The sequence below is a fragment of the Pinus tabuliformis genome, chromosome 6 (genome assembly GCF_031772625.1).
Source record: "Pinus tabuliformis cultivar Carrire ecotype Pingquan chromosome 6, CPIR1, whole genome shotgun sequence".
Taxonomy (NCBI): Eukaryota; Viridiplantae; Streptophyta; class Pinopsida; order Pinales; family Pinaceae; genus Pinus; species Pinus tabuliformis.
This window is the reverse complement of record NC_142292.1, coordinates 187173939-187188490: the sequence shown is the minus strand read 5'-3', so window position 1 is coordinate 187188490 and position 14552 is coordinate 187173939.

Genomic DNA, 14552 nt, shown 5'->3' with positions numbered 1-14552 from the left:
TTCTCACTTCGGCAATTTTTACGGAAGAATTGATAGCACATTATGAGGATACAAAAAGCAACATTTTTTTTAGCCAATTGATAAGTCTCAAACAAAAGGGTTCAATAATGGAGCACATTGAGGAGTTCCAAAAATTGAACATAAGGGTAAAAGATATTCCAGAGGAGCATAGGATTGATGTTTTCATAGGGACTTTAAAGGATAATATCCAACATGATTTTCACCTTTTGTAACCTGATTCATTAGAGAAGGCATTCAGGATAGCAAGAAAAATGGAAAGCAAAATTATGGCAACCAAGAAGCATACCACTCACAACTATAAAGATGGAAGTGTGGTTGCTCCTAGTCTTCCACAACCTATAAGGTTGACACCACAACAATTGGAAGAAAAAAGAGCAAAAGGGCTTTGTTACAGTTGTGATAGAAAATACACTAAAGGTCATAAGTGTGTTGAGAAGAAATTATTCTACATAGATTGTGAAGAGGAAGAAGAAAAGGAGCAAGAAAGGTAAAAAGAAGAGGATATACTCCAGGAACAAAGCCTAGATAAAGAAGAAATGAATCTAACCATATCTTGTAATGCATTGGCGGGAATTACCACTCCTCAAACCATCAAGATAGAAGGAAAAATCAAGAAGAAAAAGGTACTAGTGTTGATTGATTCAGGAAGTACCCACAATTTTATTCATTGTAAGGTAGCAAAAGAATTGAATTGCTTCTTATATCCAGCACCAGAGTGTCAAGTGATGGTTGCAAATGGAGGAACAATAAATTTCTCTGGAAAGTGCCATAATATCAAGCTATCGATGGGAGAATATGTATTGACTAGCCCAATGCTTTCCATTCCAATGGGAGGTGCTGATGTTGTACTAGGAGTACAATGGCTACAATCCTTGGGTACAATAGCTTTCAATTTTCAAGAACTTTTCATGAAATTTTCCATGGAAGGAAAGGAAGTTGAATTAAGGGGTATTGCAGGGAAACTGGGAAAGATAATTAGCTCTAATGGTATGACAAAGCTTCTAAAAAAGGAACAAAGGGGTGTAATTTCACAATTATGTTCGCTAGATGTTTCCACATTGCAATCATCTATTTCTCCAGATCTCCAAAAAGTCTTGGACAATCATTCCAAGGTATTTGAGACTCCCAAAGGTCTCCCACCTATTCGTGATCATGATCACGCTATTCATTTGATTCCAGGAAGTGTTCCTCCAAACATCAGGCCGTACAGATATCCCTATGCCCAAAAGAGTGAAATTGAACATATGGTTTCAGAAATGCTAGAGGCTGGTATAATTCAACCGAGTCAGAGTTCTTTCTCTGCTCCAGTAGTATTAGTGCACAAGAAGGATGGATCATGGCGCATGTGTCCGGATTATAGGGAGCTCAACAAGCTCACTATTAAAGATAAGTTTCCCATTCCTGTCATTGATGAATTACTGGATGAATTGCATGGATCAATTTACTTCACCAAGTTGGATCTTCATTCAGGATATCATCAAATCAGAATGAAGACTGAAGACATTCTGAAAACAACATTTAGAACTCATGAGGGTCATTATGAATTTTTGGTCATGCCTTTTGGCCTTACCAATGCACCTTCAACATTTCAAGGTTTGATGAATTCCATTTTCAAACCATTCCTTAGAAAATTTGTATTAGTATTTTTTGATGATATACTAATCTACAACAAGTCTTGGAAGGATCATGTTGAACATGTTGACAGGGTGCTACAACTATTGGAGGAGAAACAATTATATGCAAAAATATCCAAATGTTTCTTTGGAGTGCAAGAGGTGGAATATCTGGGTCATATTGTATCTCATGAAGGAGTTAAGGTAGACCCTAGCAAAATTAAAGCCATTAAGGAATGGAAAATCCCCACATCCATAAAGCATCTGCAAGGATTTCTCGGGTTGACAGGGTATTATCGCAAGTTTGTTAAGAATTATGGGAGAATAGCAGCACCTCTAACAACATTATTGAAGAAAGATGCATTTTCATGGACTCCAGAAACAACAAAGGCCTTCGAACATCTTAAAGAGGCAATGTGCCAAGCACTGGTCTTAGCTACACCGGACTTCACAAAAACCTTTATTTTGGAATGCGATGCTTTAGGAAATGGAAATCGTGTTGTTTTAATGCAATATGAAAAACCCATTGCTTTTGAAAGTCATCCAATCAAGGGAAAGTTTTTACACAAAGCTATTTATGAGAAGGAAATGTTGGCAATACTCCATGCACTTAAGAAATGGCAACCCTACCTAATGGGAAGACACTTCAAGATAAAAACAGATCATGATAGCCTTAAATACTTTTTAGAACAAAGATTATCCTCTGAAGAGCAACAAAAGTAGGTCACAAAGATGTTGGGTTATGACTTTGAAATCATCTACAAAAAAGGGAAGAAAAATGTGGTGGCAGATGCACTCTCAAGAAAGGATGAGGATGTGGAAGCAATGTTGTGCGCCATTTCTGTTATCAAACCAGATTGGATAAACGAAGCAAGGGAGGAATGGAAGAATGACGAAGAAGTATGGGCACTTATTCGAAAGTTACAACAAGATTCCAGTACGTCTGATACATTTAACTGCAAAATGATTCTTTATGGTACAAAGATCGCTTATACCTTTGTAAGAATTCTCAACAAAAACAAAAGATTCTTATGGAATTGCACACTTCTCCCTTAGGAGGGCACTCAGGATTTTTAAAAACTTACCACAGGGTTAAGAAGGAATTTTTTTGGGATGGCTTTAAATCGGATATTAAAAAATTTGTGGCGGAATTATTGGTTTGCCTACAAAATAAAGTTGAAACAATTAAGACACCGGGTCTATTACGACCTTTATCCATTCCAAACCAACGTTGGGAGGAGGTTTCAATGGATTTTATCACAGGTTTACCCAAGTCTGAGGGAAAGAGCGTCCTCATGGTGGTAGTTGATATATTTACCAAGTATGCACACTTTTGTGCATTATCACATCCATTTAAAGACAGTACGGTTTCTACTGCATTTATGGAAACAATTCAAAAGCTACATGGAAACCCAAAGATTATTGTAAGTGACAGAGATCCCATTTTCACTGGAAATTTTTGGACAGAATTATTTTCTTGTCTTGGTACTCAGTTAGCTCATAGCTCATCTTATCATCCTCAATCTGATGGGCAAACTGAGATAGTAAACAAACGTTTGCAAGGATATCTTCGTTGCTCTGTATCTGATAAACAAACACAATGGGTCAAATGGTTTCCTCTAGCTGAATGGTGGTATAACACTTCCTTCCATAGAACAACAAAAATGACCCCATTTATGGCACTTTATGGATATCAGCCACCATCCATCACATCATATTTAAGAGAAAATTCTAAGGTTCAAGCAGTGGAACATCACATCGAACATCAACAACAAGTCCTCCAACTCTTAAAGGATAACCTCGTGTTGGCACAGAATAGAATGAAACAACAGGCAGATCAACATCGCAGCGAAAGAAGTTTTGATGTAGGTGATTGGGTATTCCTACGGCTACAACCATATAAGCAAATGTCCCTCAAGCAAGCTAAGAAGGATAATAAATTATCACCAAAGTATTATGGTTCGTACAAGGTGTTGCAAAAGATTGGTACTATGGCATACAAATTGGAGCTTCCTGCAGCTTCTCGATTGCACCCAGTTTTCCATGTTTCATGTTTAAAGAAGGTTATAGGTGAGAAGCTCCCAGTTCAAACAATATTGCCAGAAATTGATGAGGAAGGAAAAATTATATTGGAACTAGAAGCAGTCACAGAAACAAGAACTCGACAGCTACAAAATCGATCAATTTCAGACTATCTTATCAAGTGGAAGAACTTATCCACTGAAGATTCCACATGGGAGGATGAGAACTTTATACAAAAGCATCCAGAACTACTCAAGTGTTGAGGATAACACTTTTTTTTAAGGAGAGGGGCATGTTGGGTCCCTATAATACTAATAATTACCCCATTGCTATTGTAGTTGCATCCTTTATTAATATTGTTGTGCCCCTATTATCCCCATATTGTTATTACTGTGCCCCATAGAATCCCTCTATTGTTATTTTTGTGGCTTTATATTATTATTGTTAGGTCGGCTGGGTTATATTGTGACTCCTTAGACTCCTATATATAGAAAGGAGGTTTTGTCATTTGAATCATCCAAGAATTGTTCATTTATGTGATGTAAAGGAGGTTTCCCCCTCGAAGAGGCTAAAATCTAAGGTGTTGATCTATCTTTTCTATCTTTTCTTGAGCTGGTTTCATAACAGTACACTCCTGCGATCTGAGAGAACCTAGTTAGATTTTATGATGGGTCTGTAGTTGGGTCCTTCCAAAGAATGTCCAGAGGTTCATCCTCTAGAGCGAGCATGGCATCTATTTTTTATTTCTTTGTTTGTCCCCTGATGACAACCTTATGTTTATGGCTATAAAATATGTCTAGAGGAAGAATCTCCTCTATCTTTAGTAAAATTTCCAATGATGGAGCAACAGGAATATGCTTCGTTTCCTGAGTATTGATAGTCCCTTCTACCACCATTTCTGTGGCTCTACGCCCTGTTCCTCAGTGTTGAATAACTTATTAAAATTCTCCCATTCCCCTTCTAGATCCACTACAAGTGGCTTTTTTGGCATTATAAGGGGAGTGGGAATTTCAGCTTGTTTCGAGGACAAAACCTATTGGTCAGGCTTTTCTATAGATTGAGTTGTGCCTTTAATTGACCCCTCACTTCTGCTGTGTTCACTCTTGGGCTGATCGCTGGACCTTTTAGCTGATTATTTTTTGGAATTTGATTTAGACTTCTCCTCTTTTGAACTACCACTTATGCTAACACTGGGAGTAGGCTCCCTTATTGGTTCAATGAGAAATTGGTCCATCGAGACCTTTGTTAACCTCTGCTTTCTATAATTGTCAAACTTTTGGAGTTTTTCTTGGTCAAACTGAATTCATGCCATATGTAGAACCTCTCTAAAAGTGTTCTTCTGTAGAAATACATTGTCAAAGGGATCTTCTTCATTGGTAAACACTTTTATTTTAACCATTGTAGTAAAATTACTTACAACACCAAAGGGATCATACTGCCTCCCCAGGAACTTTGGTAGTTGTAAACATAACATATTATCAACCTCTTTAAAAGCATGAACTAAGTCAAATAATGCAAAAGCTCTGCATACTATAGTAAATTGAGGCCAAATGGCCTTCTTAGAATCTTTCAGTACTTCACTCGTTCCCCCAACACCACAAGTCTGGTAGGCTATTTCCCTAGCCTTTAGTTTGTCGGGAATGTAAAAAGGAAGCACATGGGGTGAAGAAATGCTACCAAACACCCTAATGTATGTGAAAAACTCCTCCCCAAACCACATTCCCCCAGGGAGAATGTCAACTTCAGCTTCTGGGGAAAATCTTGGGGCGTCTCTGTTGTAGAGCGTTTTATGAATAGGGAGCATAACTCCATGGCAAATCTTGTAGAAATGTGGGATGAAATTGGATTCCCACAATACTTTGTGATAAAATTGAATGGGAAGAGGATTTTGTACCGTCCACTTCCATCCCATAATAGGAAAATCAGAGACAAAAAAAATGGCGTCCATGACGTAGCCGCTCAAAAAGAATGGGGGGTAAACCCTTGAAGTAAAATTTCTTTTAGTTCAATATCCTAAAACTGCAGAGGCTAAATTATCTGATAAAATTTGGGGCCAATCCATTATGGTGGCATTGGTAGCCACATCCAATATAGGTAACCACTTTGATGGAAACATTTTAATGTCTGGTCTCCCAAACAATATACATAACATTGTAGCGGCAAAACAATAAGGAGAAGAAAGAGAGCCAGTAGCATACATACCATTTTTATCCTTCTTCAATCTTTCCTCATTGCTTGACCAGTGCTTTGTGTATTCTGCCAAGTCTTCATTATCCTTGGAAAACTTTTCTACAAACTACTTGTTGTAGCTAGCCTGAGGTTCTGGCAGGTGATACATGCATCTCAAATTATTTGGGGTAAACGACCCCATGACTTGCTGACTGGCCATCTTGAACTCTCTATCAAATATGTTTGCGTGATCTATAATCCATTTCACCATATCCGTGTAGGGGAGTATCTTCGCCTCGCAGCGATACGGTGTAGAAACAAGCATGCAAGCTCAGTTATGGATGCTTCAGAAGAGCCGTGTCCATTTGTTGTAACTGTAACCTCCATAATTATCAAGTTTTCCTCTTCTAACAATTGGTACATGGCTTCCCTGGTAGATATCCCTGCATCACTAGTACAAGTGGTGTCTGTGAATAATGGAGTCATTTCTGTTTTCTCAGATGAGGGTGCCTTGCCTATCTTCCCCATTTTGCCATTTATTATGTTCTGCGTACTCTTCCTAAAAATTCCAAGCATAGAGCAAGGATATGATCAAGATGCTAGTGAATACAGGAAACCTCAATAGAAAGACAAAAAATAAGGTGACGGGAAAGCTTTAATTCTTAAATCATATCAAAGATATCATCTTGTGTCAAATGGTCTTTTACCCTGATCCGAATCATTTTTTAATAAATTACCACTAATGGACCATTAAGTTAAAATTTAATGTTCATAACTTTGCATCAAATGACAGAAAGTACTGTTATAGAACTCTGAGCCCTTAGATCTGCGATAAAAGCAATTTTGAAATTTGCTTCACAATATCGCAGATCACAATATTTCAAAACCTATTATCGTTAAAAAGCATTGTTTCTTTGGGTGGCTTTGATATGATATTTGCAAGAGGCTATCGCATTTCGCGATATTTGGGTGTGTTATGTTAAGTAACGCCGCAGAATTTGGAATTTGTGATGCGATAAGGTTGCAAGACTTTGTGATCTCGCATTCTTGTGAATCGCATTTTTGAGGTGTTATTTTTATAAGCGATGCCCGCTATGACCTTTTACAATGCGATAATATCATTTAAAAGCGGGTTTTTTAAAGTTTCTCTTATTGTTCAAGACTTTTCCATTATAAATTTTTTCTTAGGTCTTGAGGTCATGTAGCGCTTTTTATAAGGAAACTCATAGCTTGTGATGTTTTAGGCACTTGGAGTATGAAAAGGTAAATTTACATGTTTTAGCAAGTTCCACTTTGATATCTTGTTTAATTCTAAAAATGAAAGGCAACATTAAATGCTAAGATTTGATTTTTTTGGAAGGGTCCCCATTTATTAATGTTATTGGTAACACTAATAAAAGGGGGGGTTTTGATGGTCACAACAATACCATAAAAATTGATTCAGTTCTAAATAATTAGATGCAATACATACCTTTTGTAACAATGGTACACCATGTAGATAAAAATAATTCTCCATCTATAGTATCCAATTTACTAAATCCTTGCCATCAAAATTGCTCATCTCACCTTTTCTTGATTTTAGGAGCTCGATCTTGAAATGAATGTAACTTTGTAATTTCATATATTCTAGTTCTAAAATCGTGACCTACAGTACTCCTCTGTGTCCTCTTTCTAATGCCACTAGTCTGATCGAAATTGGATTCTCCAAGAAAGAGTTATACACAATCTCCCAAGATCACCTGATTATACCCCTTTTCAGAATAGCAAACTGGTCTGACGAGGCACGTGTCACTGTTTTGACCTTCGGATCTGAAAAATAGAGAAACAAAACTACTGTCCGTCCTCTTTTTATAACTTCTTACCAAGGTCACCTGTTTAGGATGTAATTTGGGAGTCTGCAAAACCATAACTTCCTCATATCATATATCCGAAAATATAGTGATACAAGATCTAAAATTTGGACTGGAGGTTTAGACCAATCTTTTCTCAAATGGGTATTTGTTTTAGCTTCTGAAACTTCGTATCGAAAATGCTATAGTGAAAATTCCACGATGACCTGTTTTAGATGAAATTCTGGAGCTTACAAAAACTATAACTTGCTCAGATCATATCTCCGAACATATAGCCAAACAAGCTCTAAAATTTAGACCCAAGGTTCAGTGAGATTTCATCTCAAATGGGTTTTCTTTTTAGCTTTGGAAACGTCGCAAAAAAAAGTAATAGCGAAAATGTGACGATGACTTGTTTGGAGCAGCGGAAACCTTAGAATCCAAAGCTTTGATACCAAATGTTATGAAACCAGCTCACAAAAAGATAGAAAAGATAGATCAATGCCTTAGAAATAACCCTCTTCAAGGGGACAACCTCCTTTACTTTACACAATTGAACAATTCTTAGATGATACAAATGACAAGGCCTCCTTTCTATATATAAGAGTCTAAGGGGTCGTAATATAATCAGAGCCGACATAACAACAATAATGTAAGGGCACAATAATAACAATAGTGGGCTTCTATGGGGCACAATAATAACAATATGGGGACTACATGGGCACAACAATATAATAAGCAGGTTGTATTAATAAAAAGGGGTTAGACTAGTATTATAGTGACCTAACAATCCTAAGATGAGCCTACTCACTCTAGTGGTGGTCGGGAGGAAAGGGGTTGCCTTCTTAGGACAAGACCAAGTTCAACACCTTAGTTTTCAAGGGATTCAAACTTAACAGTATAAGAACCTAGAACTCTAGGTGAGTAAGGTGCATTAGCATCTCCATTGTGTGTTGTATCTGGGGTCGCGTTTTGGACTCCTTGTGGTTCTTCCACAATGTCTTTTCAGGAAGCTAGTCACAAATGTGTGTTGGTGAATGCTTTGGGCTTAATTCTGATTTTACAGTTAGCCATTATTGTTGAGAAAAAAATCAGTTTTTGTTTCATGGGTAAGACGTTATTCCATGGTCAATTTATTTTAGAAATTAACAAAAAATAAATAAATAAAAAAGGCGTAAAATAGGCTTGAGCATTTACCAAGAAATCATGAACTACAATATACACCTTGGAAAACCAAGGAATTAATGTATGGAAGCCAATCTCCCCTAATAATGTGTTTGATTTATCATGGTATACAAGGTGGAAGACTCGGTTACCTGTGGATGGATGGAAACCTATTGGGGACTCCCAAAATATACGCGATGGTACATGGGATTTCAGTTCGTAGTAGTGTTTTCTAATGTGTAACCATTCGATGAGGGTGTTCCCATATACTTACCATGTGTGGATCACCTCCAATATGCAAGAAAGTACTAGAGAATGGTCCTATACACTTTCGTATGTGGAACAATATTTCACCCCCAGGATAGAACGCTGGAAAATAGTGACAGCTCCTACGTTGAACAATGCCAGAAAACATATTTATCCTAGACCTATAAATGTTTTCATTAATGTTCCAAATGCTCCTTAGGTTAATTGAGGTAAATTCTATATTGATCTTCAATTAAGTTTCGTTTCTAAGGCTCAAAGATTGATGTCACATGAACACATCTATGATGTAACTAGTATGAAAAAATGATTCTTTTTCAATTCAATGAAAGTTATCTAACATAGGGAAGAACTTCAAGCATGATGCAAAAACCATGTTTGTAGCAAAAAAATATTTCTAACTAGATCTTTCACTTTCATTATTGCAATGCGCTCACCAAAAGTAAAATGACATTAGATTCACTAACATGCAGTTACGTGAATTTTTCCCTTTTATTTTTCAATGCACGCACCAAATTAAAATGAAATTCAATTCAAATGAACCTACATGACTTTTTTCACTTTTTCTTTTTAGTAAATTAGAATGCACTTCTTTCTAGCTTTCAACATTAAGCAACGTACTCTATGCTCAATGATAATCCCAAAAATGACTTTTCAATGCAATGTAATCTAACGCAATTTCTAAAAGTAAACTTTGAGATGAAAGATAGGAAAATGAAAATTCCATTTCTGTTATGGTTTTAAATAGAAATAATAATGCTCTAATCAACATAAAATCAATATTGCTTCCACACATGCAAGAAACAAACAGTAAATCCAATTAATCTAAAGGCCTAAAAACTTAATCAATATTTACTTTCACTAATTCAAAGAATGGGATGGACTTTTGAAAATCAATAAGAAATAAACCAAAACATGGAAAATTCAATGCACAAATAGTAGGAGGACACTTCAGAGACCAAGACACACTGAACCTTTCTGGTAGAAACCCTAAAAAAATCTTGATTTTGAAGGACTAGTGTGACTGTAACAGTCAAAACCCATGCTGACAGGGGTTTCAACGCTATTGTAAAGGCAAAAAATGATTTCGGAGACCGACTATTCATGGATAAAATGCGTTGGGTGAGAAATATTTAGGAAAATAAAAATAAACCTAAAGAGATATTAAAACTTGACACTCTAAAGGACATACTACTCAGAATCTAGACCCATAATTCCAGTAAATTACAGTTAACTAGGAGGTTGGCCAAACTAATCATAAAGACCAAAGTTAAAAGGGAGGTTTATAGCGATATAAGCTCCCCAGTGGAGTCTCAACTTTTTGTAGGCAATCCTTTCTATGGACATAAACACTCCCTCCAGTCCTATGGGAGGATCTAGCAACAAACTAGACAAATATCTACAAACTTTCCTAGCTTATACTAGAAAACAGAAAGGAAGATAGATGACCTACCTCACTCTGATGCTAAGATTTGTTGGTGGCGTCCTTGAGTCTTTCTCTTCCAAGATCAATCTCCTCTTTTACAATTGGATTGAATACCTACAAAGAAAATCAGGTGGAGACAACAAACACATAGATAGGAAAAACCATTCCAATACGAACCATATAACAGATGAAGGAGTATTATACTAAATGAGAAATGATTGACACATTTATGGAAAAAATCACATAATGTACTATTAATAGATGGTAAAGGGAATAATTTCAACCAATTAAGCCTTGATGTTGGAAGCCTCCCTTAGATGATTTTGCAATTCCTAACCTTAACCTTCAAGCAATCCTTTCTCATTAGAAAAATGGGTAGCATTTAGCTAGAGTTTAGCACTATGAAAAAATCCAAGCAATAGCCAACCATTTGTGGAGAGTACGGATATCATTTATACGGAAGGATAGGGATTCAAGGATTCATAAAATGAGGGAGAGGTTCCAAATCTTAAGGTAAAGATCCATGAAAGTAGGATCAAGGACCAGGAATGGGAGATCTCGTTCCAATTCTTATTCACTTGTAACTAGCTCGTCGTTCACAAGACTTCTACTAAGAGAAGCTCCTCCTCCACTTCAGGAAACATTTCTTGAAGAGGTTTAGCACTTGTTTTCCTTATAAAATCAACACCGATAGTGCTAGGTCATTATTGTGTAACAAGTTACCAACATGGGTTACGAGTGATGTAAAAAGTGTTGATCTTGAAAACAAGGTTTTTGACAAGTTTCACCAGAAATATTTCAGGGAAAGTTTTTCTTCTGTTCTTCAGGGACGCTTCTGAACATGTTTCATGGTGAATACACTAAAAAATATAGTTATTTTGAAGCTTTAGGATATGGGATGGGAAGTGTGACAAAATATTGTGTAACAACCATCCCACGGTCCAATGTTAGAGTGTGTCAAAAACCCGATTTAGAGGGGGTTAGGATAGGTCATCGTGCTAGTGGTTCTCCTCGGGGCTACCCAACCCATGTTAGGGAATCTCATGTGTTGGATGATCACCAAGAACACAAATAATCGACCACCCCCATGGGACAAATGTAACTGTAGTGACCAATATTAGGAAAACACCCTATAGGACTCGCTATGGGAAGCAGTTGGTTCTCTACCCTAACTTTCTTTGGACAACATTGCTTGCGGTAAGGATATTGTGTCAAGTAAGAAGTTATTTGGAAGACCATCTAAAATAGTAGATATAGGATTGGTTGAGGATTTATACCACCTATAGGCTAGAGGTATTTTTCTTTTATATGACATTTTTTCTTGTATTAGATTAACATCATTAATATAGTTAGTTTACAATTGACACCATTGCACTAGGTGTTTGCTTGTTGTTTTTTTTTGTTTTATTCTTATCATCACTATTTAGTCCTTAGAGTCATCATTTTCTTGACATCATTGTGCCCCCTAGGAATTTTTTATTGAGAATTCGAGGCCTTCACCCTCAGTTCACATTAGGACATATTACTCCTCTCCCTTGAGTTCACATTCATCATCCCAGTGCTCCATTGACTTATCATTCTGACTCTTGTTCTATTGATTCTTCGAGTTCTTCCTTTGATTACGTCTCTTCTCAACCCCGTACTATCACCATATGAGGTACCAACGTGGGTACGGGAAACCGAGGTGGTAAAATAGGTACTAACAAAAGTAACCCCACAAGCAGAACCTCCACCAGTATGGTCACTCCACCTCCATTTATCCCTTTTATGGCTGATTTGAGTCTCCTTGATTTTAGCCAATTGATCAACAATACTCTTCTCTAGGATCCCAATTAGCCAACTATGCCTACTAAACTTCCTTTAGAAATCCAAAAGTTTGAAGGTAATCCTAGAGAATATCTCACAAATCATGTTCACTCATTCCATATGTGGTGTTCATCCAATTTTATCACTAAAGACTCCATTTGTCTTCATCTATTCCAACACACTCTTATAGGAGCTATTGGTAAGTGGTATGTTGATCAACCCAAAGCCACTCATTCCACTTTTGCAATTCAGGCCAAAGATTTTCATGTCTATTTCCAGTTACCTCTCCATTATGACATTGCTATCGAACTATTGACTTCTTTTTCTCAAAATTATTCCACCCACCTATACGACCATGTTCACGAATGGCGTAGAAGGAGGATCATCTGTACAGATCATGAATTCAAAGACCACGTCTATATGGATTGGTTCCTTAGATCACTTTTGTCCTCCATTTCTAATGATGTCACTTCACAATGTTATGAAACCTCCTTTACATTACATAAAAGAACAGTCCTCGGATGATACAAATGAAAATACATCCTTTTTATATATAGGAGTCTAAGGGGTCACAATATAATCATAGCCTACATAACAATAATAATGTATGGGAACAACAATAGCAATAGGGGGGCTACACTAACAATAACAATAAGGGGGCTAAACTAGTATTATAGGGACATAGCATGCCCCTCTCCTTCAAAAAAATATTATCCTCAACACTTGAGTAGTTTTGGATGCTTTTGCCTAAAATACTTATCCTCCCATGTGGGATATTCAGTGGGTAAGTTCATCCTCTTAATGAGACACTCTGAAATTGATCAATTTCGTAGTTTTTGGGTTCTTATTTCCGTGAATTCTTCAGGCTCAGATATGATTTTTCCTTCTTCTTCAAGTTCTAGCAACACTGTTTGAACTGGTAGCTTTTCATTGATAACATTCTTTAAGCATCAAACCTCGAAAGCTAGGTCTCCTTAGGAAGATGTGCTTAGCTCCAATTTGTATGCCATAGTACCAATATTTTACAAAATATTGTAAGGACCATAGTACTTGGGTGATAATTTATTATCCTTGTTAGCATTCTTTAAGGACATTTGCTTGAAATGTTTTAACTGTAAAAATACACAGACACCTACCTCAAAAATTATTTCACATGATGTTTATTTTCCTGTTGTTTCATTCGTTCTATGCCATAGTGAGGCTATCCTTTAAGGGTTGGAGAACTTGTTTTTGATGCTTCATGTGATCTTCCATTGATTGAACCTTAGAATTTTATCTTAAATATGATGTGATGGATGGTGGATGATATCCATAAAGTGCCATAAATGGGTTCATATTTCCTACAGTATGGAAGGAAGTGTTATACCAACATTCAGCTAGAGGTAACCACTTGACCCATTGTGGTTTTTTATCAGATACAAGGTAATGAATATATCCTTCCAAACATTTGTTTACTATCTTAGTTTTCCCATAAGATTGAGGATGATAATATGAGCTATGAGCTAATTGAGTACCAAGGCAAGAAAATAATACCTTCCAAAAATTTCATGTGAAAATGGGATCTCTATCACTTATAATAATCTTTGGGTTTCCATGAAGCTTTTGAATTGTTTCCCTAAATGCAGTAGCAATTGTACAAGATTTAAAAGGACGAGATAATGCACAAAATTCTGCATACTTGGCACATCTATCAATTACCACCATGATGACACTCTTTCATCTATACCTGGGTAAACCTGTGATAAAATCCATTGAGACCTCCTCCCAATGCTAACTTGGAATGGCTAAAGGTTGTAATAGACCCGGGGTCTTATTGTATCAACTTTATTTTGTAGGCAAACCAAACATTCTACCACGAAATTCTGAATATCATATTTAAGGCCATCCCAAAAAAATTCCTTTTTGACCCTGTGGTACGTTTTTAAAGATCCTGAGTTCCCTCCTAAGGGAGAGCTGTGCATTTCCAAAAGAGTCTTTTTTTTAGTTTGGAATTCTTACAAAAATATAAGTGATCTTTGTACCATAATTAATATTTTTTCCAGCTAAATGTATCATATGTACTGGGATATTGCTACAAATTTTGAATGAGCGTCCACACCTCTTCATCATTCTTCCACTCACCCCTTGCTTCAGTTATCCACTCAGGTTGGATAAATAACACAAATTAATTCTTCAACATCCTCATCGTTGCTTGAGAGTGCATCTGCAACAACATTTAGCTTCCCTTTTTTGTAGATG